Source organism: Armigeres subalbatus, chromosome 3, assembly GCF_024139115.2.
Source record: "Armigeres subalbatus isolate Guangzhou_Male chromosome 3, GZ_Asu_2, whole genome shotgun sequence".
Classification (NCBI taxonomy): Eukaryota; Metazoa; Arthropoda; class Insecta; order Diptera; family Culicidae; genus Armigeres; species Armigeres subalbatus.
In genome coordinates this window covers 184,035,434-184,062,929 of record NC_085141.1, presented here as the reverse complement: position 1 = coordinate 184,062,929, position 27,496 = coordinate 184,035,434, and the positions used below count along the sequence as shown (strand labels likewise).

The 27,496-nt window shown below is 38.9% G+C and overlaps 1 protein-coding gene across 4 annotated transcripts in view; it reads left to right on the top strand.

Annotated features, from left to right (window-relative positions):
* LOC134225949 (protein eva-1) overlaps positions 1-27,496 on the top strand; it is a 586,714-nt gene that overhangs the window by 331,249 nt on the left and 227,969 nt on the right. The gene's annotated exons all lie outside the window — the stretch shown is intronic.

Genomic DNA, 27,496 nt, shown 5'->3' with positions numbered 1-27,496 from the left:
AACACTTGAAAAATATTATACAAATCTGTCATGTCCTGATAAGAATAAGAAAAGACGGAAGACCAAATATGTAGTTCAATGGCTTTATTATCGCATCTGAAAAAAGAACACAAGCTCTAGAAATCCAGAGAGAACGATAAATACCCTCACGGAATCCAGGGCATTTTTAAGGGCACCCCCTTCAAAACAGAAGCCAGACACAACTGTCATTTATATTATTCCGACGCAGCAAAGCTGGAATATTAAAAATGACAGTTGTGCGTGGCTTCCGCTTTAAATGGGGTGCCCTTGAAAACGCGAGTACATTTAGTTTTGGTTTCCATGAGGATTATTCTTAATAGCTTTGAAAATTTAATTCATAATGTTCTGAAACTCAGATGTGAATATGTACATTATGTGGAAGATTTTGATTTGAAAAAAATATTGGAGGTAATCACTTACCTTCGATGAGACTTGAACCCTCGACCCTCTATACACTAGACTGGTGCTTTTAAGGGAGGTTCTTTGTAGCTTAGTTGGTTAAAGCACCAGTCAAACGTACTGAGGGCAGTACTGATCGTCATAAGACAGAGAGCAGTTATTAATTGATAGCTTTTCTATGCCCGCCATTGCATGAGTATGTATCTTTTGTGGCAAGTACAATGGATATACTATGCCCAGGGTGTCGAGAAAGCTTCCAACCCAGACCGGACCGAGAATCGAACTCGCCATTTCCGGATTGGCAATCCTACGCCTTTACTCTCAAGGCTACTAGAAACCCGATTAGATTACGTCATTCCGTCTAAATATTGGGCTTCCATACCTTTCGAAACCTTACCCCCTTTTTAGATGTTCCCTTAAAAACTATGTGACGTGCGCCGCCGCGATAAATAGGCCCTGTGGCGAATAACAGCAGACAAGAGATGTCAATTGGCGGGAACAATAGAATTGTCATTAGAAAGCATGTGCGCTATAGTTCGATGGTTAATCGTGAATTGCTACTACTAATCTAAATTCAATTATAATATTATTGTGAATTTATTCAAAGAATTAAGGTATGAAATTTTCGAATGAACTCGTTGATGGAGTAATGATGAGTTAATTATATTAATATTAGGTCAAACCCACATACAGTTTCAGACAGACATAATCGATTTATTTAGATTCGATTTCATTTATTGGTAAGAAATTCTCATAAAAAAGAAATACTTTTGATCTATTATTGTACCTTAAAACTAAAGGACGGTTGGAAGATATACGTGTCGCCTTGGACTAGATACGGAGGCAAAATAGAAGGAGAGACTAAATGTAACAGGAAACGTAATTTAACCCAACAAATACTAATGTTTCGTTCTCTGTAGGAGTATTTTAATCGATAAATACATCGGAATCAAAAACACAGAAAACAACACTCTTCTTCTCATTTGTCACGAGCGGACCCAACAAACTCTCTTGAATGATTCTGTTTCCTTCCATTCTCTAAAACTCTCATAAGCACACAATCAAGTAACTACTTCAATATATTAGTGTGTGTAATTCTTAACTCTCTTCATATAAAAAATGAGTAGTGTTTAAGACTTGCCTCTTTCTTAACACCCCAACTTGGACATTGCTGTCTCATAGCATCATATTCAATAAGAACAAATGTATTATTCATGTTCTTATGCTTCGTGGTGATACCAAATAGGAGGAAATGTAAAAATTCCTGCTAGAAAGTCTCTATTCGAGCCTCATCATGTTCCCGCTTGTACGTGTGGAAATTATTGTTTAACTAGAAAATGGCATCCCCAGTAACATTTTGGTTTTATGCTGGTTTTATGAAGGTCATGAAGAGCAAATTATGGTTTTGAAGATCGTTATAAAACTAAAAATGTTACTTGGGATTTCCCTTCATCACTTTTTTCTAATAGCCAATTTTCCCTTAATTCAAACTTATGCCCATTCATTAAACCCGCCTCTCACTCTTATAGTAATTTCTCAATCGATCAATTAATAAATCAATATTTTGCTCTTTCTTGCCGTAGGGCCCTTTTACATTAGTAAACCATTACCACCCACCTTGTGTGTTCGCATCATGCATTTAAAACCCCGGGCTGTGCGCCGCTGCAACTAAAATGGCAAAGTTTGTTACGAATGCCGCATTTTTGGATTGCCGGTTCATGCCTCTAATTTCAGCCCGAGAGATCAACAACGCTTCTCATTAAGCCGTCATCGAGTGTAAACATTTTTGTGGGTCGACGCTACCATCGGAACCGTCCGGAACCCCCAATTCACTACCTAATTCTTTTCCTTCCTCCTTTCCCATGCTCTCGTCCAAGTCGTCATCGGAGTGATGATCACTGGCAAAATTCCTGTAGAGACATGTACGACCGAGCAGAGCACTTGTTACTTCAATTATTTTAGCTTTCCTCAGCTATTTTCACTGGATCGCAATCGATATTGTGTATGGTGGCAATCCGGGTGGTCCAACGAGGCTGAAGACGATAATCGAAGTAATATTCTCGTAGGAGCAGACGACGAAGCGGAGGCGAGGGTGACGGTAGAGGAGCTAATAACGGTGGCAAAGTCCCTTGACCAGTGTAAAGCACCTTGTCCGGGGACGGGATCCTGACAATGGCGTTGAAGGCAGCAATAATGACAAATCCAGACATGTTCAAGTCAGCCATGCAGATGTGCCTGGACGAGCGGACATTCACCGATGTATGGAAGAGACAGCGTTTGATCCTGTTACCGAAACCTGGCAAGCCACCACGATACCCCTCAGCGTAAAAACCAATCTGTCTAATAGACACTGCAGAAAATGTAATCCTAAATAGACTGTCATCGTTGGCAGAGGAGAAGGGAGAATTAAGGAGCAAGCAATCCGGCTTCCAGGGAGAATGGTCTACTCTGCAATATTAATTCGGTGGTATACAATGCATAGGTCGCCATCGAATCCAAGCGGCGCAGCATCCGTTACTGCACAGTAATAACACTCGACTTGCGGAATGCATTCAACAGTGCGTGCTGGATGGAGATCATGAACTCGTTGCTTCAGATGGAAGTAGCGGTAGGGCTATACAAGATTTTGGGAAGCAACTATCGGAATCGAGTATTGATTTACGAGACAGAAGACGGCTTGGCTAGCACCCCCATCACGGCAGATGTCCCACAGAGACCAATCCTGGGTCCATTGCTGTGGAACGTGATCTACGATGTTAGTCAAGTTAGTGGGATTCGCCGATGACGTAACCATGACCGTGTAAGGAGAGTCCATCGAAGAGATCGAATTGACTGCAGACTGCAAACTGATGGTGAAGGAAAACAAGAGGGGGTAACGCCCTCAGAGGAACTAGTAATGTCCGAAGGAATATAAAGGCAGAAACGGTAGCCAAATAGCAGAATCGATCAATAACCTCGTAGTTCCCAAGCTTGAAAGTAGGTTAAAGTTTTCCATTATTGAAAGTTTTCAGCAACACAATATCGCCCTCTACAATATCGAACACTTTAGCATGCCGTCGTTGATCGGCATATATTTTCCCTTAAGCTTTCTTAATAGCATCCTCTGTTCATTTAACTGGGTACTTGGTTGGCACAGTTTCGATACACTTATGCCTGGCGTATTGTAGAGCTCCATAATCGTCGGTCTTGGGCGATGTTCCTCCAGTTTCCCCGAACGTTCAGGGTCCCTAGTTCCGATTCCACCGCGTGCAGCCAGCGTGTTAGTGGCCTTCCACGAAGTCACCGGCCCCTATCTGGTTCTCTGTTGAATATTGTTTTCGCTATTCTTTCTTCCGACATTCGCTCACCAGCTCACTGAAGTCTGCCGTATTTTATACGATTCACAATATTTTCTTCTTTGTATACTTGGTACAGCTCATGCTTCATGCGTCTGCGCCACACACCATTTTCTAGTTTCCTTCCGAGTATTGTACGCAGCACTTTTCGCTCGAAAACTCTGAAAGCTCTCCGGTCCGCCTCTTTTATCGTCCATGCTTCATGTCCATAAAGGTCCACTGGCAGAATCAGAGTTTTTTTTATACAGCAAATTTTGTTTCCGTCTGCATGTTGCGGTACCTAAGCTGGTTACGTGATCCGGAAAAGGCCCTATTCGTCTTTTCACTTCACAGGAAACGTCATTGTCACATGTCACAAGCGTTCCAAACAAATTCTTCTACAACTTCAAACACATCCCCATCAAGCACTACCAGCACCACTACGTCTTCCTCTATCTCTACCTGTCACCATGTACTTTGTCTTGGTAGAATTAATGGTTAAGTCTATTCTCGCCGTTTCCCCCTTCAGTGGGACAAAAGCCTCCACTACTGCTCTGCGATCGATTCCAATAATTGGGCATATGAGGCCAGCCGGCAGGCAGTTTTTTATCCTCCCATATTCTCTGGATAATTTGTTGGATTGATTGATGCAGCTGCTCACTTCCGTTTTTGAGAAGCTCGACCGGGATCTCGTCCCAACAGCTTTACTGTTTGTCATCCCGTTTAGAGCCTTCCTAACCTCGTCCAGGGTTGGTGGTTCAATAGATTGAACGTCGCTGACTATGTTCTTCCTGCTCCTTAATACACCTCCATTTTCGCCGTTCAAAAAATCTTCGAAGTGCTCCTTCCAACTGGCTGCCACCATAGTCTTGTCTGTCTGCAAAATCCCCTCGCGGTCATTGCACATGGCGGGTACTGACGCATTCTTATGCCGCGCTTATGCCATTGACAGTTGCGTAAAACCTCCGCATATCGTTTCTATCCATGTTCTCCTGCGCTTCAGCTATCACACTTTCATCGTGTTGCCTTTTTTCTGCGGTGGATTCGTTTCTCTTCTGCCCTTGCTATACTGTACCGCTCTCTGTTGGAACGGGTACTAGCCAGCATTCGACTCCTAGCAACATTTTTCTCGTCCGTCACTCGCTGGCACTCCTGGAGATCGAAGTGTGCCGCGCTCGCGATTGGATGCAAAATTATTTTGCTCCGTTGCTCCCGTCATTTTTCATCGGATAATGAACTTTTCATTTCGGTTGAAATATCTTATTTATTTAGTCATCAATTGCTGTGTGCTGAAAGTTCAACAACTAGCACGGGTCTGCTGAACAATCTAGATGAAGGATTCAATTGATAGGAGAAAAATGATTGCAGCGCAAGACGAAGATGATTTATGTCGGGGTTCCATACTGGATTGGAACAGGAATGCACTGGAAAATCCTAAAAACTTATCTGGTGAGACCCAACTAATTCATTTGATTCCACTATTTTGACACCCCGGTTATTTCGGGATAACTTACACACCATTAGTAGATTCTAGCACTTGAAAAGAATATTTGTCGAACAATATCCTGAATCATCGTCTATTTCACCGGACCCATACTATGAAATCATTCCGTATTTCATAGTATTTCATAGTGACCTTTCGTTCTATAAAAAAATGTTTGTTGACTACTTGACTTGCCATTGTACCGAACTTTCACGTTGATACAGTTCCAAACTGTATTTTGTCTCCTACACATTTATTCTTTACGACCATTACTCAACGAAGAACCTCATATTGAACAACATTCTTCTATTAAATATTTAATTAATAAATACATAGTACACATATTTCAAAAATTTCATGTGCTATCAACGGAAAGGAGGTATCTTAAGATCGCATGAAGAAACTTTAGATCACACCAACACTACGAAAAGGCCCTTAGAGCGAATTTGGAGTCATGACAATCCTTCTTATGGTGGGATAACAAAAGGTACGAGATAGGATTGCAAAAAGCCTTGAATAAAGGCCATTACATTTTAGTGTTCTTGAACTAATAATACTGTTTTATCATTGAAACTGATCCCCATTTTCATTCCATTAATTTCACGATATACTTCGGAAAAGAATCACCTTTTAATAATTTTATTAATAAAATTTTAAAACAACTATGGACGATATTTGCATTAGTTGGATGATTCGATCATCGACTGAAAACACTTAATTTATTTATATTGTATATTTCTAGATAATATAAATGAAATGGTATATATAATTTGCAAATAATAACAAATTACTGACAATATTATAAATTACCTTTGTTGATTATTTAATTCTATACAAAACCGTATCAATTTCAAAATTTGCTCACAAAAGCATGTATCCTGGAATCTATAGTTGAGGTTCTTGGTGCATCCATCTAGTTATTCACTTATCTACAATATACGAAAAATATTCAGAGTAAGGTGTATCCCTTGATATCATACCGAGCACAAATTAACGCAAAAATATGTGCTTCGAAGAATAAAATACAAGGTAACTGATTTCGCTATCTCAAGGTGCCTTTGGCAAATTTCTTAACGCTGTAAGGGGGGGATAAGGTATGGTCCAGCGTTACGATCCATACAAATAAAAGTAAACCTTCCATACAAAAAAGAGGAGGGGGTCCAAAATCATAAAATTTAGCTTTACGTAATTTATTAAAGAGACCCAAGGCTATCGTAGCTGCTTCATACATAGGATGTTTCCTTTCCGTTCCCTCTTTTCCTACTTCTATTTCGTATCTAATATAAGTATGTGTTGGTCCAGTCCAAGTAATTAATTGTCCTCTAGTTGAAGAAACAATAACAAACAATAACGCAATGCACATGAATATCATAGGCACTTTTGCTGAAGTTAACAATTGCTCATCTTGAGCAATTGATTGTTTGTCCTCGCAAAGGACGAACAATTAAAAATTGGAGTAATTTCGTATAAAATGTTTCGAAACGAAAAGCATCGTTGTTATAATAACGTGTTATTGCACGTACAAAACAATTTTTGTTAAGACCAAAGACTAAAAAGTTAAGAAACGCGCGACGAATCGTGTTATCATATGCTCGGTAAGTGAATTAAAATAAACGTCGATTTCTACTGTGATTAGCAGAAAACTTATAAGTTAAGGAAATTTTGTTCGTTTTGGTGTAGTTTGTAAGCAAATTCATTATTGCGCCTTACATTGCGTTTTTGTTAAGTTCCATTTTAATTACACGTCACACACGGCATACCGTTTACCAAAACGAACCCCGCCACACAGCCCATCCCATTTATCCAAAATCCCTGTGATTACTCGTGGAAGTGCAGATGACTCGTCGGCTTCTATCAAAGCGAGAATCACGTCAACATTTTCCCACCCATTCCTTAATTGACCTGCATTCGGACACGGCCGGCGCTGGTATTGCTTAATTCCTGGTCACCAGTTTTTACACATTGAGGATGATGTTAGTCCCAAGCATCATCTGTTGGTTCTCTGTGTAATTACAGCTGACCTAGCAATAACGGAGGAGCAACCGTGGGCGGTCAATCATGCTCATGCTTAGAGATGTCGTAAAATCCCGATTAATCGATTAGTTACTAATCGATTACTCTTGATTCTTGTCGATTATTGAATCGATTAATCATTGTATAGTAATCGATTCAAAATTAATCGATTATCACAACGATGAATCGATTAATCGAAATAATCAATTAATTTTCGACATCCTTATGATGTCGTAAAATTCTGATTAATCGATTAGTAACTAATCGATTACTCACGATTCATCTCGATTATTGAATCGATTAATCGTTGGGTAATAATCGATTCAAAATTAATCGATTATCACAACGATGAATCGATTAATCGAAGTAATCGATTAATTTGCGACATCTCTACTCATGCTCATGCTCATGCTCCGTCACTCGCTGGCACTCCTCATCAAACCGAACATTTCGATGGCTTCGCTGTGCAGTGCCTAACACTTCTTGCGCTTTTGTAGTCACAGCTTCGAGGATATTTTCCCACAATCTGTTGACGTTGCCAGATCCGGTGGCATCTCCTATCCGCTCGTCTAGCTTCAGATGGTATTGTTCAGCAACTCCTTCAACTGACAAGCGTTGGATATTGGAACGCATCGTTCTGTTGTTTCGTGCATTTGTGGCGCTAGAAAGTCGCGCCCGAATTTTTGCAACTACAGTTGCAATTCGCTTGTTGAGCCACGACCTCGACCCAACTAGCGAATTAGGTTTTTTAGTTGGGCCAACTGACAGCCATTTGAACACGCATATTTCGACTTGAACATCACAAATGATGTCCAGTGACACCCAATCCCATTTTCCGTGTTTTCATTGAATTTTGACGTACGATTGCTTTTTAGTTGGGCCATGACCCAACCAGCGGAGGCCTAATTATTAAAATCCCAACCAGCGAATCCCGACTGTACAAGGTAGTGATCCGAATCAATGTTCGGACCTCTGAAGTACCTTACATCCATAACATCCGAGAAATATCGTCCGTCGATCAGCACGTTGTCTCTCTGTGAGCAAGTGTTTTCACTCGGATGTGGCCAGGTGTGTTTGCGGATATTCTTACGTGCGAAGTAGGTACTGCTTATTGCCATCCCTCTAGCAGCAGCAAAAGTTACAAGTTGCAGACCATTATCGTTGGTAGCGGAATGAAGGCTTTCCCTACCAATTACAGGGCAAAAGAAACTTTCTCTTCCTATCTACGCATTAGCATCCCCGATGACAATCTTTACATCGTGTGTTGGGCACTCTCCGTAGGCCTTATCATGGCTCTCATAGAACTCATACTTCACGTCATCAGGCTTATCGTTCGTTGGGGCATAAATGCTGATCAGGCTATAGTTGAAGAATTTGTCCTTTATTCTCAACACGCAAATGCGGTCGCTTATCGGCTTCCACCAGATAAAACCCTTCATCTGCTTCCCGATTACCATGAAGCCAACTCCTCGTTCTGCTCTGTCACCGCCGCTATAGTAGATGTGGTACTTGAATGAAGTGTTCGCTATGAGATCCACCGCCCGGAATTCACGATCTACAGTTCTGGGCCACCTTATTTCCTGGATGGCTGTCACACTCACGACCTTCTGCAGCTCACGAGCTAAGAGCCCAACACGAGCGGGTTCTTTCAAAGTTCTCACGTTCCAGAATCCGACTTTCCAATCGTTGTCCTTTATTCGTTGCCGTTGAATCAATCCGTTTTTCAAAAAAATCAAAACTCCTCATCTCTTAGACCTAACACTTAGATTCCAAAAATAGTGAAAATAATTTAATTTTATATACAAATGCTTATTACTTACTCCACAACAATAAAAAAAAATGTCTACCCTTGATGGAAAGAACTAGACCGAGTTATTTGAGACACTTTATTCTGTAACCATTATTGACAGAAAAATAAACTTGATAAAGCAAATATGTACCAGCTATATCAAGTTTCCGAAAGTGTACTCAAACGAATGGTTGAAACATGTAATAGATTAAGCTTTGCTGCTGGTAATGCTGCTTTTTTCCCTTTTTTAGTTAATTAATTCAGCTTGTTCTATACAAATTGGCCAACTTTTCCAGCTCGCACCAAGTCATATAACTGGTTGATATATTTACGCTACATAAGTCTGCAAGGTTGTTGATCCACAGAGCAGGCAACCGGCCAAGCGATGTCACCTTGAATAGATACCCGGGGCCTCTCGAGCTCCAAAACTTTGCTGTTGGGCTGTGAAAAAAAACTCTTCCGGTCTTTTGTTGAACTTTTCCAAATGATAAGCTGTGCACAATTAAATTTATTAGCGGTCCCCACCCGGAGCGTTGATGCCTTTCGCTCTTCACGGTCCGAATTGATTCTCTTGGAAAACTTTTCCGCTATTCTCCAAACAGTGGCAAAGACTAAATAATGAAAAATTAATTTAAAACTTGTCATACCGTGTACTCGCTGTGCAGAACACGACTCATTTCCCTTTCGACGAAATGGTTCAACTTTTTAACCTCAATTTCAGAAACCGTCATTACCATTACCATCATCGTCACCTTTACGAGGTGCGAGAGACTGACGACAGCGCGTATAGAGCTGGTGCCATACAATGTTTAACCAGAAGACGATCAACAATCTATGCCAGGGGTTTGCCGCCTTGTGAACTCAGGGAGCACTTCGCTGCTACAACAGCTGGGGACTCTTTGTTTGAAATTCTGCTTTATTCTTTGAGAAGTTTGCCTTGAATTAATAATGAGAAGTCTGTTTAGAATTAATAAGGCCTACATCTTCAAATCGTAAGCATCGGAAGGAAAAAAGGAATGCAAAGGAAAAAGGAATGATCCTTTAAAGTTCATCAAATCTTGTTCGATAAATAGAAAAGTGAATCAAGCTTAGACGGTTTCACTCTCCCATGATTATTATACATCTTTGGTTGAATTTTAAGCTTATTTTATTGATCGATTCCAAAAAGTTTTTAATGTTGATTGTATAGCTAAAGTTTGGAGGAAAGTCATTCAAGTCGATTGTTTGTATCTGATTTTTTTTTCATATCAAGTTTTGCCCATTATATGGAGGCATGTTTTCCAATAGTACATGCGAAACTAGGTGAATTTCACCTAGATGAAAGGCAAATAAATAAACTGGAGGTTCTTTTTCAAAAAGTTATATAACAAGGAGGAAGGATCGGAACACTTCGAGATTTATAATAAAAATCGTTCAGAAGTACTAAGTAGAATATTATTACAAATAACATTTGTCAATCGTAGGAGCAAGTGAGATAAACGATCAAACTTGACGATCTCAAAAGCATTCTTATCCCTTCGATATGTTTATTTATTTTATATTGTCTATCCGGATGGTTACGTCTAAGTTAGTACGCTTTTTATACCGATGTTGGATTTTTCTCCAGAAACAGACAACTGACCCAACTTCGGAAAAAGTGCGCTAGATTCGACTAAAGATGCGCTAAACAACGCATCCATTAGTTTGACAGATAAAATTTCGAAAGAAAGTTCGGTTCGGAAGTCCCGACCTCCTAATTCTAATTTTGTGCTACGCCGACAATAGTTAGTATAAACGTAGTGCACCATACGAATGAACATAACGATCCCTATCCATCAGCAAAACAACTCGGCACTTACAAGGAAGGAAGCTTGTTCTTTTGGCTTTTTTATTGTCTTTCCTCCGCAGCAAACAGGCAGCAACAGAAAGGGACTCGTGTAATAGGAAGTTCCATTTCACTGATCAAACGCTTGCGACCAAGTGTATCGCTGCTGCAAATAAATTGTACTCAATGACGGGAAATTAACATAACAACTTTTTGGCACGAACCAATTTCCGGTAATTTGTACTTTTAAGCATGGTACTCTGAGGTTGGTACCATAAATGCCGGCAATTGGTTTTTGTAATGATTTCCACTCATCCGGTTAGGTGATAAGAAATAATGTTATGATTGTACGAGCGATTTATTCGAATTGTTATTTGAAGCTGAGGCAAATGTAATCACTTGTTGAGGTTGAAGACGAAGTTTTGTTCTCAATGGTGGTGAATATCCTTTTTTCCAGGCTATGTTATATTCTAGCCTGTTTACACGCTCACATTTTAAATGAAAAGTTCGTAGTTGATACGTATCAAAATTGCGCGGACTGTATTGAGAATAAACTTAATATTCAAGAAAATGATGAAATCAATGAAATGGGTTGCTCCGCCAAGGTGCCAACTGGGGTATCTGTTCCCATATTAATAGCAGCCCGTATATTAATCTCAACCGTCGATAAACCAAATAAAAAATAAATTTAATTGCAATTTCTCACATCGTATGTGATGGATGGAACACATGCTTGAATGTTTGGAATATTATTCAAAATTTTGTTTAAGTAATGTTTCCATTCACAAGAATCAAATTATTAAAAGATATAATTTGAAAGCACTTTTATTTTCATTTTCCTACCTCTGAACTGTTGGTTTGATGTAGAGTAGAATGGGGCAAGAGTACGCACTTAGTTTTCAATCGATCATGTGGCCATTATGAAGCAAGCTTCTGCATATCAAATCAATGTCTATGATTCATATATTCTTCCTAAATGTTACCCAGCGGAAAAAATATTGAAATTATTGAGATTCGTTTCACTAGAACCCTTATTGCAAGACAAGTGAAAAACGCACTCTTACCCCACCGGTGGGGTAAAAGTGCGCATCGGGTGGGGTAAGAGTACGCATTTATCCAATCATGTGCTTTAAGTATATATTAACACAAATAAAAGTTAATAACATTTAATTGATGTTTAATGAACATATATTAGGGAATGTTTTCTAGATTACGTAACTCTTAAAGGGGGAGGGGGTGCTAGAAACGTAAACTTTCATACTTTATATAAATCCTCTAAAAGATATATGGATCGTCATACATCTCGCAACACCTCCCAGCTATGCGTTGCGTAATTTATGAATGCTTCTTTTGATTAAGTTAAATTATCATTTAGATGAAATTGTGTTTTCGTACTATAGTTAGGTGTACAACAAGTCCTTTATGGTGTACAACATTTATGGTGTTTATAAGGTGTACAACAAGTCATTATTTCGCTTCAGTGCTTTGTTCGCATAGTCCTCTCTAACACCAAATTACTTCAACTTATCCTTAAACTTGTGATAATTTTCGATTTCTGTCCCTTTCTTCTTAGTTGTGGATCTTTACGCTTTGGGAGTAGTCTTATTTCGGCCGTACTCTATACAATAGGTTATCGAACTGGTATAATGTTCACCTGATTGAACGTATATATGGTAATGAAATACTAGTTGCGGAAACACAATTATTTTTAGTAAAATGACCAAAAAATTATATATCTCCATATCCCCCTTGTTGTTTATTCGAACCGTTTACAATACACATGAGAATAGTTGGCCAGAATACCTGTCAAACTGATGCAGTGCTGCTATTACTTCAAAAAATCGAAAACGTACTCTTACCCTACGCGCACTCTTGCCCCACTCTACTCTAGCGCTCGATTATTACTAGCAGAAACAACTCTTTTCACGACATTGTTTACTTATTTTCTAGCTAAAACAATTGTTTCTTTTTGAAATTCACTTCACAACACATAAAGCGCATCACATTTTCACTATAAATATAGGGCAAATGATCCGATAGTCGTGGGTGTTCCTATAGTTGTAGTAGTGTACAGTGCACAATGGTCCCAGAGTCGAATCTAGCAAGACAAAAATGTTTGCGCCAAAACTATAAGTTGTAGATATATAGTGTCTTTGGGAAAAAAAATTCATATTTTTTGACGATTTTTTTCCATGTAGTGAAATTAGGGTGGTACCTATATTTCAGAAGTTCATAATATCAACTTTTTAATTTTTCGATAAAGACTTGTGCAATGTTCCACAAAGTTGTAGAGCAATTAATTTTGAGCAACTTTGCCGAAGAAACCATTTTTCTATCACTTATGGTTCACAAGTTATGAGCTATTTCAATAAATACGTTAGGGTGGTCCCTTAAAATCGGTATTCTTCACATAACTTTTTATACATTCATTTCTCGCAAAAACTTTGTTCCGAGCACTTTTAGGACTTTTGAAGACGCACATTTTTGTTAAAGAACCATGGATCTATCTCTTATAACAAAAAAGTTATTCGAGTTTTTGTATGAAAAACATGTTTTTTTCATATGCGTATATTTCAAAATGGAGCAAACCGATTTCCAATCTATTGGTTCTATTCGAAAGCTCACACTTTTCTGCGTTTATGGTGGGAAAACTGAGAGAGCGTTTTTTGTTTAAAGCGTTTTATTTCATTCTAAAAAAAATATGTTTTATATCGAAAAACGGCTATAACTTGATAAATAAACGAGATAGGTCCATGGGTCTTCAACAAAAAGATGTGCCTTTAGAAGTTCTAAATGTGGTCCATACAAAGTATCCCTCAAAAATCAATACATAAAAATATATTTATAAAAAACGGTTTTCGTAAGGAAATAAACGTTAGATAGATCAAAGTAGGCTGGTCGACGTTTCTTGACGTTATTGTGCCTTGCAACAAAAAATTCGTGATAATTTTCCAAAGCTCTCATAGATGTGAAAAATTTCTTCGCAGTACAAATAGCACGTGCTGTCCAAGCATTCACCGCTAGGATGCACCACGTGGCGGCCAAATGTGAAGATTTGATTTTAACGTAATAATAATAAAAACATTTCAGTAGCTAACCACTGGTCATCTTCGCTTTCTCCCACTGACGATACCGAAAACAATCTAATCAAAACAAGATAGGCTTGTAACAAAGGCTATACTTCAAAAGTGACGTACTTTTAACGCTACATAAACAAAAGAAAACCAAGCTACTACCATTAATATGCATAGTAGCCTGATTTTTTGTTTGATGTTTAGCATGGCACACAAACGACATGGCAGTCTCAATGCGTATGTAAACATTCAGTATGAATGAACCGGTGAATCGAGAAAATGCGCTCTCTAGTTCAGCCTACTTTGATCGATCTAATGTTTATTTCCTTACGAAAACCGTTTTTTATCAACTGTTATAAATCTTTCCAGACCTTGAGCATAATGTATAAGCCTTTGGCTATTAAATGTAAACTAAATTTATGTCAACAACTCGAACGCAGACATTTACGATCATTGCTAAATATTAACTGTTAAAACCAGCAGCACTAACACTATGTATAAGAATCGAGAAATGTATTGCTAAACTTGATGTCGGCTCCGTAACGCTTCCAAATAAACGAAAGATTAAAAAAAAACAGCAGCACGTACAAACTAACAACAAACTGCCTTATGGAAAACGCACTGCACCGGCACAATTGTGACAGAAAATCTGTACGAATTTGAAGCATTTGAATAATCTGTAGGATCTAGAAAATGTGAGAAAATTATTATTTTCCATGATATTATACGGAATCAAAATTATCTGAAGGTAGAAGTTTAGGTTATGACAATGATTTCAATCGGAAAGACATGATTCAGTTCCAGAATCCGAAATAAATGAGATATCAAAGAATCATTCAAATCTTGAGTATTTTAAAATCTGCAATCTACTACAATCTACTACATCAGGAAAACTTCTGAAACGTCACCATCTCCATTTCATTGCTTTCAAACAATGGTTGTTCAAACTGAATACTTTAAAAAAACAACGGAAATCGGACAATACTCAGTAGACCGGTGAGGATTATTTTGCTTATCGAAAAGTTTCTAAACATAAATATATATGCATTACGTTTTATACTTTTAACAAACTTTTTAAACTTTTAACAAAACATCGAAGAAATTTTCAAGTGGAAAGCTAAATGTATTTCTGTTGAAGATACAGAATTGTATTACGTAGTGAGATTTAGTGAAAGAATTTATATGTATAAAATATAGAGTAGAGTTTGAATGGCTTTATTCAGGGGCGCAACCGAATTTTTTATGATGTGGAAATTGTAATTATTAAAAAATAATTTTGAAATTCCGCGAAATTCCGTTTAATTTCGTTAAAAGTAGTATGATTTTTCTGTCGAAATTTTTGAAATTTAATGATGCGAAACGAAATCAGAAAATCAGATTTCGCCATATCCAAATTCCGCGAGGTTCCGTAGAATTTTGTTTCGAATGCCCTGAAAGGATTTTTTTTTTTCGAAATACCGCATATGCTTATATAAAACCTTAGATTTGCCCTTGGCCACCGGAGATGTTTTGGGTTTTCCGAGGATATGCTAACAATGATTTTTTCTCTTGGTATTAGGTATGCGCGGAAATTGGTGGGCTTCGTGGCCGTGCGGTTATCGACGTCTACGTCTAGACGCATGGGCTATGGAGGGTGAGATCAATTCTCGCTCCGGTAAGGAGGAAACTTTTCGTGATCAAAAAATTCTCCACCGGTCCACTGGGTGTTATGTGTCCTGTCCGTTGTCTAGTGTTCAGTCTGTGTTGTTCTCTGTTCGATGACGGCGTTGCTGTCTTCCTCTCATTAAATATGGTAATTTCCGTGCAAACGGTACGGGATTGGCCTTACACCCTGAATAGATGTCACTTTCGCAGAACATCCGGAACATGTTGCAAATTGGCCTGTGAGTGTTACATTCCTCGAAATGAATCTTTATTCTATATATTCGATATTTATCGTCTTGGAAAACCATGGAATTTGACACCAGTGGTACAAGATAGTTCCAAAACCAGCTCCTCCTCGTAGACCTCTGAAACCTGCTATGAGGATGATAGTGGGCACTATCATTCTGGAAATGTGTCTAAAATTATCGTCTCACAAAGCTTTGAAGTAAGATACTCATATTCGCATTATTCCGATCTGTCATCATTTCACCATGTTCCCGGAACCATTTTTACGGAAATGACCATTTCTCTGCGTATTCTATAGAGATTCTGGACCAACAGCCAGCAATGTTAAGCATATTAGTTCTAGTTTCTAGCCTTGGACTGAAAGTCTCGATAATAAAGAATAAAAAAAAACATAACACATGATGAAAGTAAACGTCACATAAAATGTCAAGCAGAAAAAAAATGCTTTTTTAACATATCCTCGGAGAACCCGTAACATCTCCGATGGATGGAAACAGGATTTGAATTTCAGGATAATTTTGCCTATCTCAACCTTTTTCCCTAACCCCTGTATCTTGTTACACATAAATACACATATGCCTGGAAATACAACAAATTCATCACCTACAAGTTTCCTAGACCAGACTGGGCTTCGAACCCAACCATCTTTTGAATGATCTGCTTTGTAGTTTGGCATTTTACCGCTCCGCCACGGGTCGGTAAACCCGCTTTAATTCTTCTTTGCCGTAGTAAGTAGATCGTGTGGTCTGCCGGTCATTGTTCCAACTTTTCATTGTTTTAATTTGCAAAAAAAGTCGATGAAATTTCGAGCAACCGAACTTAGTTTTCAGTATCGAACATTTTTAATCGCGGTTTGCATAAAATAGCAGTTTCTGCATAAAAGACTTGTTTCCCCCTCCACGTACTTTGACAATGGTTTTGTGCTATTTCACCAAATATTTCCCATTCCTCATTGGGTATTAATTTTGCAGTCACGGCTGGCGAGTTTCGCAATTGGTTTCATATTTCATCGCCCATTTTATATGCGGTTGCTTAATGGGTTTCGCCCGACTTCGATGGCATCCCATCCGCAGGATAATCGAGCATCTGTGGCGTGTGAGTGTGGTTCCGTTGCGGAAATAATGACATTTTCTCTCACTTTCCCACGGCCAGTGCGAGGAAAACAGAATAACGGAAAGCAACCGTAATATAATAATTAAATAAACCGAACAATTATTAGTTTTCTCGTACGACGTCTGTGTCCTCGCGGACTGCCAGGAATAGGACCCGCTGCTATCGCAAGCGAAGTGCCACAAGTTTCTGTGCCTTCGGGATTGGAAGGAAGATATCTGTATGGAACGAGGATAAAAATTGTTCTGTCGTTCGGAATTAATGGCGCAAAGACTTTTTGCTGGAATCCTCCCACCTCCCACAGCGATATGGTTCAGATCATAGGAAGATCGGAGCACTCATGCTGGGAGGCAATATTGCGTGATGAGGGAAATGAATGTGTGCTTAATCTATTACAGAGACAAATATTCTCAACCAGGAAGACGAGGGGAATGAAAATTGTTTAATTGATTGAAGAATGATAATAATGAAAATGCGATTATCCGAGATTGGTGCAATGAAAGTAATTCGATTGAGTCATACAGTAGAGAGCAAAGCCGGTTTACTGGTCTCATGTAGAGGGTGTCAGGCTGTAAACTAGTAATTAAGCTATATGGAACGAGCTTCCAAAAATAATTTGTGCAACTAGTTGCAAGAAGATTACTTTTTTAGCACGAGCTGCACTTTCTCCAATGCCGCATTACTGCCGCTATTCGCAAGTCGAGCACATCTGTGTATAATCTAGACATAATCAGAATGCATTCGATTGATTTTAATATAATTAATTCAAATCTTTTAAAGTAAGGCAAAACATGACTTTTTTGAGCCATTTTATCACAAGTACGAATTATAAAACCAGATATTATGATCTGGAATCGCAAAAAGTATCAAGCGCAGCTTAGTTAAGAGTCAAAAATAGCGTCAAATGGGTACTATTGGTACCTCTCGAGATTTACCTGTATGCCTGTATTCATTTCTCGAATTCCTCGGATCTAATTTTGGCATGAAGGCGATTTAACAGGTATGATCTGAATCAAATAACGGAATCAAAAGAAATGCCAACTTTCTCCAATCTAACAAGTAGTATTGTACGGCTTAAAAAAAAATCTACTCCTCCGCTCATTTTTCGTCGCAACCAAAAATAAGCACCAGATTGTCGCCTAAGAAAAACGAAACTCCAGAAAAAATAGCTACTTTGAAAATTTTACCAACACGTGATGGGTTGTTGTGATGCATACTTTGATAGCACGTGCAGTTTGTACTGCGGTTAAATTTCATATATCTATGAGAGCCTTGGAAAATTATTACGAAAGTCGTCATTTTATTGCAAGACACAATATTCCATGGATGACACGATCAAACAGCGTCGACTTGAGCACCAGAGTCCATACTACGTTGGCACAACGAAAGTCAGAGCCGTAGCGTGAGTGAGCTCCCAGCAGCGCCCTTGGCAAAACCCTTATTTGTCGCCCCTATTTTAGAGCACCTCCACGGGAGGTCATCGCTATTTTTATTATAGCGCTTCCTCCCGAGAGCAACCCAGCGTATCCATATAAGTTCCTAGAGCTAATGTGAATGCATTCAAATAAGTCCAACGCAGGTGTTCTAGGGTCTTCCAGTTGTCCGGGAGTTCAATTCATTTAATCTACTTGGTCAACTACGCCTGGCATCAAACTGATAGCAACCCAGCGAGTCCCCAACGCACGCTGACACGCTGGGTTGCTATCAGTTTGATACCAGGCGTAGTTGACCTGGTAGACCAAATAAACTCAACTCTCTAACAACTTAGAGACCCTAGAACATTTACGTTGGGTTTATTTGAATGGTAAAGCTCTGAGGCCTTATATGGACACGCTGGGTTGCTAACGGAACTCCACTTCCGGGTAATTTGGAGACCCTGGAATATCTGCGTTCGACTTATTTGACTTGTGAAGCATTCAAAAGGGCTCTAAAGACTTATATGGATACGCTGGGCTGCTATCGGATTGATGTAAGGCGAAGTTGACCTGGTAGATCAATTGAACTCAATCACCGGACAATTTGGAAACCCTAGATAATCTGCGTTGGACTTATTTGAATGCTGAAGTATTCACAAGGGTTCTAAGGACTTATATAGACATGTTGGATTACTGTAGGTTCAAATAAAATTTCCATTTATTTAGAGCAACTTCATCACAATCTGCCAGAGCTATTGGAGGCCTTATGATAGATCTTGTTACATTATATGCACAAATCTCATGCAATCGAATTACATTGAAGAGCCCTGTTCATACGGGCAATAGCAACCCTGTGTGGAAATTTGGCAACCCAGTATGGGGCGGCTAGTTTTGAGTCGCGTTTTTATTTCTCATCCCTGTTAAATACCTCCGTTGTAAAAGTGGCTGCCTATAAAGGGCCCGGAAATAGCGTTAGGGACCCAGATGGGGACATCCGTGAAGGCTAAATAAAATGCGCGAATTTTATTATTGGTTTAAAGATGCATCAAATAACCTTCAATATCCAGGGGTGTATAGATACCAGATACATAAAAGTCTCAAAGATAAAAAAAAGTTGGAATTTAAAATGTATTTTCATGCGATCTTACTGTTCTTTTTAATCAAAATAAATTGAAACTGTGCATGCTTGTAAAAATCAGTAAAATTTAAATGAATAATGAATGCCTGTTTCACCACCGGACGAATTTAACCACGATGAACATGACCCGTACGGTACATTGAATGTACAGACAGAGACTTTTGCGCGTACCCCTACAACAATGCGATATATGGAGGAAGGCGGAGGTGCATGCCTTCGCAGAACACTCGTGAGATGCACATGTATTTCCAGAACGTTAGAGAATTGCGCACAAAAATCGACGAGCTGTTTTTACCAGTGAATGGATGCGAATATGATATCATCGTTCTTGTGGAGACAAATCTCGATCCAAGTATGACGTCAGTACAATTATTTGGTGAAAACTATGCGGTCTACCGAAATGATCGTGACTCAACTAATAGCCACAAGAAATCAGGAGGTGGCACCCTAATAGCCGTCCATCGAAAACTTCTCTCATCGCCAATTTCGTGTGTCGCGGAAGATCTCGAGCTTGTTCTGGCCCGGGTTCGAGTAGCAGATTCGTCTTTTTTATTTGTGCAGGATATATTCCGCCAGAACTGCGTTCAAATTATCAGTTCAAGACAAAATTTTCAAAACGACTTATCTGCTTTTGTAAACAAAGATTCAAACGACGAATTGACGAATCTGATAGCTCTCCCACGCAAACCAACACCACCAACAGGAAGGTGAAGGTTTCCGCTACCTGTTGATGGTGTTAGTTTGCGTGGGAGAGCTATCAGATTCGTCAAATCGTCGTTTGAATCTTTGTTTATAAAAGCAGATAAGTCGTTTTGAAAATTTTGTCTTGAGTTCATTCAACATTTCGCTGACACTATCAGTAATAGCCTCGATTGCGCATGTGACGGTGATTCGATTATATTTTGTGGTGATTTCAATCAAGCGTGTGGAAGCAAATTGAACAGAACTGTGTTGATGATGAACCCAGTAGTGTTGGTTTGGCGAGCGCCTGCTTACTAGACAGCATGGCCGTGTTGAATTTGAAACAGTATTGCCGAGCAATGAATCCCTGGAGCAATGTTCTAGATTTGGTGTTCACCAACTCCGATTCTTGCGTTGTAACTGAAGCTGCTGTCGCTTTGGTAACGGTTGATCGCCCGCATCCTGCATTAGAAATTGCATTTATCGTTACCGAGTTTGAACCCTTATTCAATCACGAAGACACTCTTCCATTGGACTTCAAGCGCATCGATTTTGCTTCGCTACATAACTTCCTAGATCATGTGGACTGGACAAGAATCCTCGCTAGTGTTGATGTTGACAATGCTGTACAAATATTTTCCGAAGTTATCTTGAATTGGCTCTCATCGAATGTTCCTAAAAAGCGTTTACCTGCGAAGCCACTCCGGGGGAACGGCAAACTACGTTCGCTAAAACGCGAGAAAAATGCATGCCAGCGTCACTACCGTAGACTAGGAACGCCACTTCAAAAGCGCCGCTTTCAAGCTGCTAGTGATGCATACAAATCGCTCAACAATCATCTTTACATGCAGTAAGTTGCCAGAATGCAAAGAAGCCTCCGTCGACATCCTAAACGATTCTGGAACTTCGTGAACTCTAAGCGTAAACAGAACGAGGGTGTGCCTGCAATAGTATCCCTTGTCGGCGAAATAGCAACAACTGCTTCGGAAAAATGTGAACTTTTCGCAAAGCATTTTTCGAGCGTCTATAATACTGATTGTGCAACAGCTGATGATGCAACACTAACTGCCTCAAATGTGCCCGAAAATCTGTGTTACATTTGTATTCCACTCGTGACTGGAGATAACTTGCGAGTTGTTGCGAAGAAGATGAAATCGTCTACCACACCAGGGCCGGATGGGATTCCCGTCATCGTATTTAAAAAGTGCATTCATGTACTTGCCATTTCGTTACGCTACATCTTCAACCTTTCGCTAAAGCAATGGAAAAGATCCTTTATGATCCCAATCTATAAGCATGGTGATAAAAGCGACGTTAGGAACTACAGGGGTATCACGTAACTGTGCACCGGCTTCAAACTGTTTGAGATAATCATCAATAATTATCTGTTCGAACAAACTAAAACAATGATTTCAACTGATCAACACGAATTCTACCCTGGCAGGTCAGTAACAACTAATCTTCTTCACTTCACTTCAAGTTGCATCAATCACCTAGAGGATGGGAAGCAAGTTGATGCCGTTTACACCGATCTGAAGGCAGCCTTCGACAAAATCGATCATCGCATCTTGTTGTGCAAGTTGGCCAAACTTGGTACCTCGAACGCAATGCTGGAGTGGTTGGAGTCATACCTTTGTGGCAGAAGACTTTGCGTTAAGATTGGATCGCATTCCTCCACCTGGTTTTCAAATTTCCCGGGTGTACCCCAAGGAAGTAATCTTGGGCCACTTCTATTTGCAATCTATTTTAACGATGTAGCTGCTCTGCTAGGCATTGGATGCAGACTTTTATACGCCGACGATCTCAAGATTTATGTTGTCGTTGAATGTCTAGCTGACTTTGAACGATTACAAGTTTTGCTAAACGCTTTCGTCCGTTGGTGTGAAGTTAATCGCATGACTTTCAGCATCAATAAGTGCTTCGTAATAACCTTTCATCGCTCTGCAGCCACTGTTCATATGGATTACAAAATTGGAGAAACTACTATTCAGAGGGTCAGTCAAGTAAAAGATTTGGGTGTCCTGCTTGATTCCAGACTTACCTTCAACGATCATCGTTCTGAAACCATCGATCGCGCAAATCGTCAGCTGGGGTTCATCATGAGGACAACACAAGATTTCACTGATATTCACTGTCTGAAAACACTATACACGTCGTTAGTTCGGTCGATTTTGGAATCCTCATCTGTTGTGTGGTGCCCATACCAAGCGAACTGGATTGTCAGACTAGAACGAATCCAAAAACGATTTGTACGGTATGCTCTACGGCTGCTTCCATGGAGGGACCGTGTCAACCTCCCACCATACACTGCCCGGTGTTGTTTGCTTGGAATCGAAACGCTCGAGCAACGGCGGACTATTCAACAAGCTGTCACTGCTGCCAAGCTGCTGAACGGTGAAATAGACTCTCCGAATCTCCTCGCAAGGTTGCCTCTGAATGTTCCTAACAGGATACAACGTAGAAGCCTGAAACGGATGCTTGCTACCTATTTTCATCGATTCTTATATGGCTGTTATGAACCAATGTCCTTTATAATAACTGCCTTCAATGATGTAGCCAACTTGTTTGAGTTTGGTATGTCTTCGTCAGTATTTAATTTAGACAGAAAATTATACGTTCAATGCGCGCAAATGATGTTTAAATAGTTAAAGTAGCATTCATTAAGACTTCTGTCAGATGGATTATAAATAAAATAATGAATAATAAAAAAAATGCCAATTCGTTTGTGGGGATTATCTGCGAATTTACACGTCGTTGAGTTTTCAAAACTGTATGCTAAAGGTAGATAGCAGAAAATACTCTAGAGCTTTTTTGAGTTTTTGTGATAGATTTTGAGGCAAATAATGTAATAAACTTTGCAGAACCGAGTTGGAAGTTCATAAAAAAATCTTAAAGTTGACGGAGAAGAAAGGATTATATTTTTACTTATAGTTTTTGTAATCCTCTGTAATTTATGATCAAAAATTATTAAAGCGGCAAAGAATGCTTGTTTTTTTAACTTAAAGGAATTTTAACAGAAAATAAAAAAACAGGCTTTTTCCAGAACCCACGTACAGCTAGATCTTATTGGGTAAAAAATTTGACTCTGTAGTGGATCGGTCGGTCCATGCACGGCATCGCTATCGGATCTATTCGGGTTAAGAAAAGTCTGGCGATGATTTGGAACCACTACTGGGCTTGATTGGATTAATAAAATCCCCCGCTCAATTCCTCTTCGGACCTATTCTAATCATGACAAACCCTACTTTGAAGTGGGTTCGTTGAAAGCCGGAATCCCCATAGCACCTATTCGGACCAAGGAAATTCAACTCTGGAGTAAGTCTTTGGATGGGTTGGAGACACCACTGGACCTAGTTGGGTCAATGAAATTCAGATCTGAATTAGGATCGATGGTGGGAATCGTAATCGGGCCTAGTCGGATAAACAAAAATCAACATCTGGCGTAGCTTGATCAATGGTTTGAAGGAACTAACAAACTTAGTTGGATCAATTAAAACCAAATCTGGAATCGGAATGGCTATTAGACCTTGTTGGATCAAGTGGATTTGTTGGTTGGTGGATGAAATCACTATCGGATCTGTTCGAATCAAGGAAACTCCAATTCTGGATTGGGTCTATTGATGGTTTGGAATCACTTATACACATAGTTGGGTCAGCAAAATTTCGGAATAGCAGTCACTAAAGCCATTCCATATAAATTGTTTATGTGGAAATATTTATTGTTTGCTCTCTACCATATATCAATGGACCTTTGGACCAATTCATAGTCAGTTTTTGGTTATTACATGGTCCCTAACTAATAAATTCATTCTATTTCTAATAGAGAAAGTAATAGTTTTGGCACCCCAACGCGGGGCAGTAAATGAACAATGTTCGTTAAAACCGATCATTTATGGAAGAATCCATGTTGGTCGTTGGAAGTGTAGCGCTGGCATCTTGCAGTAATTAGTAGTATTTCTCAAACCTTTTGGAACTAGCGCAGAGCGATCTTATGCCATGATATTAAAGGTTGCTCTAAAGAGATTCGCAAAAAAGTTACATTTTCCTTGCATTGAGCTGGTATGGGGTGCCCCAGAACGTATAAGCACGATATTGATGGGTTTCAGATGACGTTGAAACAATAGATCATGACTGTGCTTCATTGTTTACATTTCAATCTATCGCTCAAACCAGGAAAGAGGAACCTATTTTTTTTAAACTTTTTCGTTCATTATATCCTTTCCGGTCTGTTTTAAGGACTTTTAAAAATTAAAACTGCTGTAAAAACTACATTTCTTGACCGATTCCTTCGCAACAAGTTGCATTCGATCCAGATGGATCCCAATTTTTGATTTACTCAAAATTTAGGTAAATTCTCAATACGGTTGCAGAATTATTCTAGAATCCGTTGGGATCAGTTGTCCCCGGAAAAAGTGGCCATTAACAAATTTAAGTCAAAACAGGTCGTGTGACATTCCAATCTTCATGATTTCACAAAACAATGATATGAATAATAGTTTTAGGATTCCTGGACCCCTCGGGTTCAATCCGGCCACAATCCGGGGGACCTACGGGCCTTTCCCTAAATTGAGCCAAAATAAGTCGTGCGACACCTGAAACTTCATGATCTCACAAAACAATGATATGTATGATATTTTTAGGAACCATGAAAATATCATTGCCATCATTGTTTTGTGAAATCATGAAGTTTGAGGTGTCTCACAACCTATTCAGGAAATGGCCATTACGAAGGTCCGCCGGATTGTAACCGGATTGAACCCGAGCCCAGGAGCCCTAAAAACGTTAGACATAAGGGCGTTATGCATAAGTACGTTAGGCATAATGGACGTTTGGCATAACGGACGTTAGGCAAAATGTATGTTTGGCATAATTCTGCCTTATTCATGCCATTAGCTGTTCTTTGGATCATTTTATGCCTTACGTCCATTATGCCTAACGTACTTATGCCTAACGTATTTATGCCTTACGTACTTATGCCTAATGGAATATACCCCTACAATGTATGCATTCAGAATGGCACTTATTCTGGATGGCGATGAAAAAACAGTGAAAAAAACATAGAATACATTTTTATAAATTGAACGTTATAAACCGCCTAAGGTGGTCGAAGATCTGTTTGATGAAACCCGGTATTCCGGTCCTTACGTTAATACGTGCAAAGCATATTAAATAATTAATCTCCCTTGTCGCAGTGGATCTTATTCATAAAGTTTAGACAAGGGAAAATGCCCACTTGATTATAAAGTACTCTTATAACGATCTTGAAAAGGTTGTCGTGTATTTCCTATATATTTATTCTCTTCTATCTTTATTTGCGTTTGATAACCGCTGAAAAGGTAGTTATTTATTTAAAATATGAGACGTCATTTTGCTATAATTATTTCTGCTGATCTATTAATGTTTTGCCGTACACTTGTCTATGTGACACACAAGCTCAAAACACAACACGAAGAACTAGGTACTCGTACACGCTCTAAAGAACTTTTTTTTTTATTTTGCTAAAAGATAGAATAGGGTAACCGTACCCTTAGTGGAGGTAGCACCAATAGTGGAGGTAGTGGTGTTGTAATAAGATTTATCATAATTATGCACTTTACGATGATTTCAGATAATGCGTCGTGCTTTAAATATCCTATTGAATGCAATTTATCCTAAGATTTCACTTGCCCGATTTATTTGAGAAAAGTCTCGATTTCGAAAACTTGGATAAATTATGATGCATAGCAACCACAGGGTGTGGTAGATGTCATTATAACTAACATTGCTGGCATCACATCACATTTCGAAGAGTTGGAAATAATGATAAGCAGGAGGAGACCTAAGATTGTAATGCTTACTGAAACACATTTAACTATGGACATTGAAGCAAGTGAGTACAGTAACAAAAGCTATACCATGCTATGCTGTTACTCTTTTTCTAGACATACGGGAGGGTTAATAATGTATGTTCACGATTCAGTGAAATATATTGTTCTTGACAATTCATCGTGCGGCCTCAATTGGTTCATGGCTATAAAAGTAGTCAAGGGACTAAAAGCTGGTGTATATGGACTTCTTTATCATTCCCCTAGTGTGAATGACCAAGAGTTTTTAGATCACTTGGAGCAAAACTGGCTAGAGAAAATACTTGATGATAGTGGAATGAATCTAATTGCAGGAGATTTTAATATAAATTGGAATAACAACAATGGTAGTAGAAATCTTCGCAATGTAATGCAATCGTTTGATTTAGATCAGAAGGTAAAAGAATTTACGCGTCGTACTGTAAGATCAGAAACTATAATTGATTTAGTATTCTGCAATCTTGATGAGATACACGTATCTATTGATACAGACAATAAAATCTCTGATCATGAAACGCTTCAGGTTAGCTTAAATGAAATCTCAGAAACAGTAGATACCTATCTGACCATAAAGAGTTGGAAAAACTATTCGAAGTCTGCACTCATATCGCTTCTTAGAAGTAGTATGCCAAGCAACACTGAAAGACAGCTAGACGAAAAAGCAGAGTACTGAGTATTGTATTGAAAGAATGTGTAAATAAACTTGTTATGGTTAAAAGCATAAAGTGCAACAACAGAAAAAAAATGGTATACGATAGAGTTGAAAGGTTTGCAAATGGCAAGGAATGAAGCATACAAAAAAGCATGTGAGAGTTGGGAGAAAGTAGACTGGCAACATTATAAAGTTGTAAGGAACGAATATTCGTACTCGATTAGGAAAACAAAGGCAGAGTATATACAAAAGAAAATTGAGGTAAATAAAGGAAACAGCAAATTGCTATGGAAAACACTGAAATCATTGTGGAAAAGCAAGGGAAAAAATGCGAATAATATAAGTCTTAACGGAGAAAATGAAGCCAATGAGCAACAAATTTGTACAAAATTCAACGACTATTTCTTAGATAGTATTCAAATAATTAATAATACTATAGAAGATGTGCAAGACTGTTTTGAGAATGATTGCAACCAGTTTCCTGAGAGTTGGAATATGTTCCATCAGATATCGTATGAACATCTTTGTGTGAGGCTGTTGGAAAAATAGGTAATTCTTCAGGCATAGATAATGTCAATTTACAAGTACTCAAAGATTCTTTAGAAATAACGGGACAATATCTACTGGACATAATTAATGAGTCTCTTATTCAGGGTAAGTTCCCTAGTAGTTGGAAACAATCAATAGTAATACCGATACCTAAAGTGAATGGAACTACAAAAGCGGAGGAATTTAGGCCTATTAATATGCTACCCGTTGATGAAAAATTGTTGGAAATTATTGTAAAAGAGCAACTGCTTGAATATTTGAACGAACATAACATTTTAATAAGTGAGCAATCAGGATTTAGACAAAACCATTCTTGTGAAT